This window comes from Nicotiana sylvestris, chromosome 4 (assembly GCF_000393655.2).
Source record: "Nicotiana sylvestris chromosome 4, ASM39365v2, whole genome shotgun sequence".
NCBI lineage: Eukaryota > Viridiplantae > Streptophyta > Magnoliopsida > Solanales > Solanaceae > Nicotiana > Nicotiana sylvestris.
Window position 1 is genome coordinate 168,461,618 of NC_091060.1, and position 6,029 is coordinate 168,467,646.

At 36.1% G+C, this 6,029-nt stretch overlaps 1 pseudogene; it reads right to left on the reverse strand.

Annotated features, from left to right (window-relative positions):
* Nucleotides 1-1,283: 1,283 nt before the first annotated feature.
* On the reverse strand, nt 1,284-5,561 carry LOC104216769 (NADPH-dependent aldehyde reductase-like protein, chloroplastic; annotated as a pseudogene).
* Between the last annotated feature and the right edge of the window lie 468 nt (nt 5,562-6,029).

The following is a 6,029-nucleotide window of genomic DNA, read 5'->3' on the forward strand; positions in this document are numbered from 1 at the left end:
TTTGTGTTTGATACATTTTTTCAACCAATGTATTACTAACGCAAGTATTAGTAATATAACTTATTTGGTATTATCGTATATATATAATTTTTACACAACAAACAATGGTATTAGCAATACCAAGGCTACTAATGCATGCATTAGCATGGTTAAACACAAAATTGTCATTGAAGTCCCTTAAAGTTAAACACATAATTTTCTTAAAAACTTTGCATTACATTTTAATTTTTAATACACCACACTAAATAATCTATACATAACTAATGCTTGCATTACTAGCCCATGCATTACTAATATACCTTATTCAGTACTATTTTTATACACCTTACCAAACAACCCCTAAAAGCAAAGGCGGGGAGACAGATTGATATAGCGGGTGTTTGATACGAAGAAAAATATTTTGGAAAAACATGTATCCATATGTTCGGTGAGCACTATATTATACTCCCTCCGTTCACTTTTAGTAGTCAAGTATTTTAAAAATAAAATTTTATTTTTACTTGTCACTTTTCGTATATCAAGAGAAAAATAATTTATTTTTTATTTTGCCCTTAGCATTAATTACTCATTACAAATTATTTTTTAAATTTATTAAGACTATACACCAAATAATATGTGTATTATGGTAAATTATGTATTTTATTTATTATTTCTCAAGGGGTGCATACAATAATATGAGATATCATGACTAACACAAAAAAAAATGAACGGAGGAGTATACAATAGTATGAGATATCATGACTAACATGAATCTTTCTATCTAGCAAGAAAAAGTAATAAATATCCAATAAAATATCAAAGTTTGGATATATTATTAAAGTTAAAAATATCATTTTTTTTAAATGGAGTGGGCATTTTCTCTTCACTTGGTTTGACTGAAAAAAATAAATTTATCATATTTAAATGACTAAGTGGGACCAAATTGGCATGTAATCGCAAAGACAACTCAAAAGACATCTATCTCTTTGGTAACATCAGTACTCTGAAATTTTTTAGTTTTCCGTAAACAAAGGGTCAATTGATTTTGTTACTCTTTACATATTTATTTTAAATTTTATGATTCTATTTTTTTTATATATACGAGAGATTTACTTTTACGCGTAAGAGATCTTAAAAAATTATTTTCTTAAATTATAAATTATAAAGGGCATGATAGATAAGTTGCAAAATTGCAAGAAAACCGTCAACGAAAAACAAAAATATTTTATTTTTCTGATTACTATGATATAAAAATATCCAAAAAAAAAAGTAAATTATGAAATTCAAATACAAACCCAATGAAACAAAACCAGAGTACCCAAATCCAAAATCCATGTTTATGCTAGCAAAATTCTACTAGGAAAAACTTTTAGTAAATCAGATGTAGCCGCCATTGACACGAATGATCTGTCCATTAACCCATTCAGAAGCGTCGCCGGCCAAAAACCCAACCACCGGCGCAACATCCTCCGACTGACCAAGTCATCCCTTAGGGCACTCGTCAATCACCTTTTTTACCATTTCCTCCGTTTTCCCGTCGAAAAACATATCCGTCGCTATAGGTCCCTGTAACAAATCCGATATTACACCCAACCAACCGATTATATTAACTCAACAGTAATTGTGATTACAATGTAGATGCTAACGATAGTAAGGATAGAGCAACATAAATCTAAGAAGAAAGGGACTGAGAATTAGACTGATACAGAATTGGAGATGAGAAATACAGAAGGCCAGAGATGAGAACACAGAGCTAAGACTTCATAACTTCCATAAAGAATACTCTACTCCCTGTGCTATACTTATAACTAATTTCCCCCTGCCTACATTCAACCTGGATCCCACAAATAATTATCTAATTTTCCAAATATGCCCTCCACAGAGTTACTCAATAAGTTCACAACAATACCTTCCGCCTCAAAAAGAACTTTGTCCTCAAGGTTCGGGTAGAGTAATGTTATATGTTGCAAGAACCTTGCTCTATACAACTGGAACCCATCAGCCGAAATCATACGAATCCATAAAATAATATCAACTTCCTTTGCATATGCACTGTTCTTCTCACTCTCTTTGGTGACACATTTATCTTTTAGAAGGTTAATGAAGTCATGATGCCAAACCAACACTTTCTTTAGGACCTGCTTAGCCCAATAATCTCTGATGACCCTCTTTTTATTTATCAGAACTATTATCCAACCTTGATATGGTGGACCATGAATTAGTGTACTATACTCCTTTTCTAGTGTTTGGTAAATTAATGCAGTCCTCCACCAGAATAGAACTTTGAATGGGTTTATGCATGTGTAGACATTATCCATAGCAGACAAAATTTCATCTCTATGAATGTTGGAAAAAATTTCAACCATCTGATAATCACCCCCAACATATAATCCATCCTGGTAAGCGTCAAAATGAGGATGCCTGAGTTTTTGCCTAGTCACTGCCTCATATAAATGAAGTGCCAAATGAAGAAACAACATAGCACACTCCGACCCAACATATGAACAGCTATATGATTTAAAATTGTGCATCGTTTCATGCTTGCAAGGAACACTAAGTTGATCATTGTTGACATAGACAACTAAACCAAGTTGTGGTTGCTCCCGGGTCTTTGCGAGAATTTCTAAAAGCTCAAGTCTCTGAAGAATATTATCTCGAGGAGTGGCTGTAAATGGCTCCAGTTGATGATACTCAATAATCTCACAACATATATCTAATGCGGTTCCTTCTCCAGTGATGCTCGCAAGAACGTGTCCAAGGCATTCCTCCCTTTCCAATAGGACAACTTCAGATTGAAGAACCAGAATAATAACAGTGGGATTAACCAGTCCATTTGCAAGTTGTAAAACTTCATACATGACACCCAATGAAGCATTCACCCCGATGTTTATAATAGCACAACCCACCTCCTTCCTTGTGTCAATAAGAAAATGGACAATAGAAGGAGAGGTACCATCCAACATAAAACCAAGGTTGATAATTGTCAAGAAGGTGACATTGCATACATGTATCTGTCCAAGTTTTCTCAGAAATCCATCAGTAATGGCAGCATTAGCATATGTACCAGCAACAACTTGTATTACAATATTTTTGCCCACATATTCTATTGGCACCCAAGCACATGCATCAACAATATATCTCAACTGAAGTTTCAAAGGTGTAATACAAGAATTCCACAAGGTTAACGTTATGAACTTATCAGGCTTTAAGTTGCCCGAAGCATCGCAGAATACACAATCTCTTGCTACTCCAATGGATGTGGCAAGCAAAGTAGATCCAGGATCAAATGGAAACTCTAATCCGAATTGAACAGGGAAAAATTGATGCAAAGTTGTTATAAGTACATCATGACAAAGTGCATTGCAGTGATAACATATACCTCTGCTTATAGGCTGGGCATAACTGCAAGCGCAAAGAATACAAGGCATCTCCTCCAAGCATTAAGCAAGCCCTAGTCGACGTTGAAGGCATACTTTGCTAGAATTTCCAACAAGTAAATTATTCCAACAACCTTCTAAAACTTTGTGATTATCAAACACGACTAGGTCATAGGGAATACAAAATGTAGAATTAATTCGCAATGAAGGCTTCTCTGCAATTGCATCAACAAAATCTAGAGGTTCGTTTTTAATGGGAACAATTTTTGCCTCATCATTCTTCGCTTCAGTATTAGAGTCGTTATTGCAAGCAGTTGCCTTCGTGGTATGTATTGTCAGCTTACTCACCTTGTGCGGATTCTAAATCATAAGCTGACCAAGCTTGGTAGATGTACTAAGAGAAGTCGCATCTTTGGACCTATCAAACAATTCATCGAACATCTTGCACGCATTGATACTGCTTTCGCAAGCAGACTGCTCACCACAGTATTGCGGCAATTGTGAGGTGGTTATACTGCTCCATTGTGGAGGAACATATGCAAGGCCTGGAGAAAGTACATCTGACCCACCCAACTCCGATGAAATAGCTTCAAAATAACTTTCGTACTCAGCCATAGAGGTTACTTGCCGGAGTTTCGCTAATCTCCCTTCCGCTGACACGAGCCCTTTCTATTTAAATCGAATTCTCACCTTATCAGCAAAATGTGGCCAATCAATTAATTGATTGTTTCTAACTAACCACTCGTATCATTCCAATGCTTCACACCTTCGAGGTAGAACGACGCCCTAGTAAGCTTCTGATCATCCTTAATTTTATAAAAATCGAAATAACGTTCTGCTTGGAATATCCAAGCCTCCAGATTCTTGCCTCGAAACCGCCATAATTTTGCGTCCATAGCTATATCTCGGGGTTGAAAAGAGGTCATAGCCTTTCCCCCCCATAATCTCCAACAATACAGACGAAGTTCAGCTTGATCCTTAGAAATTGAATCCTTCATTTGTTGAACTGAATCACGAATTGAATTATCAATGAAAGCCTTGAGTACTTTTTGGTCCTCCATTGGAGACCTCTGGATGAAAGAACTAATGTAACAAACCCGATATTACACCCAACCAACTGATTATATTAACTCAACAGTAATTGTGATTACAATGTAGATGCTAACGATAGAGCAACATAAATCTAAGAAGAAAGGGGCTGAGAATTAGACTGATACAGAATTGGAGATGAGAAATACAGAAGATCATAGATGAGTTACTAAGACTTGACAACTTCCATAAAGAATACTCTACCCCCTCTGCTATACTTATATAACTAATTTTCCATGCCTACATTCAACCTGTGTCCCACAAATAATTATCTAAAATTCCAAATATGCCCGAGTTACTCACTAAGTTCACAACAGTCCCGGCGCCACACAGTTGGCCGTTATTCCCGATCCTTTTAGCTCCTTCGCCAGTATTTTAACCATTGCTTCCACCGCCGCCTTTGACGCCGTGTACGCCCCGTTCCTAGGCCTAAACGACGCCGCTGCAGACGATGCTAAGCATATAATCCTCCCACCTCCGCCGCGCTTTATTCTGTTGGCTCCTTCTTTACAGCATATGAACGCGCCAAGAGTGGCTTTGACAGAGATATTGGCTTTGACGGCAACGGCGCGTGGGGAATTGGAGCCGGAATTGATTTGAGATACGACGTCGTTGGCTTGAGTGGAGCTTGAGGAATAGTTGATGACGAGTTTAGCACCAAGAGAAGCCAAATGAAGTGCAATCGCTTTGCCTATACCGCGAGAAGAGCCGGTAACAATGGCTACACGATCTAGGAGTGGCAGTTTTTGGCCTTCGGTTGATTGCTCATGAACGGCTACGTGTTCATTTTTGCCCGCCATTTTTGTAGAAATTAAAGCGTTGAAATTGCTAGAAAAGATGAAGAGAACTGTAAAGTCTGTAATTCCAAATAAACTTGTACTACTTGGATTTGGAAAAAATATGGAAAAGGGTAAAAAAAAAAAAATGGTAAGAGATTTAGAATGGTAAAGACTTGAAAGGGGAATGACAACAACAACCCAGTATAATCCCACTTTAGTGGGGTTTGGGGATGATAGTGTGTACGCAGATCTTACCCCTATCCTAGGATAGAGAAACTGTTTCCAAATAGACCACCGACGTCCTGCCTTCTCACTTTGCTCTTGAAAAAGGAATGGAATGATGAAAAGATTTAATGGAGCTACAAATAAGGAAAAAATTTAAATATGGAGACTAAGAATCTGGATAGATAGGAAAAGATATTGATGCCTTTTCAATTCAAGTAAGTAAGGAAATGTAAATCTTTTGGGATAAGCTCTAATAAATGATACTCACATGAGGTTAATTCATCTAAAAAGAAATCAGTAAATGCTAGAAAACTTTTACAGGTCTTCTTATATACCGTTTCAATTAGGAATGTAAGGACTAAAATATTTTAAAAATAAATTTAAACTAGAGAAATTTATTTAATACCAACAAAAGAAAGGTGGACATCAATTACTTTACACCGGAAAGGAACAAAAAAAAAATTCCATACAAATATGAAGATCACATTTATTTTTGTTAATATAATATGTTCGATATTACATTATAATTAAATTAAGTAACATGATGTCTTATTTATTAAATGTTAGCATACAATATATT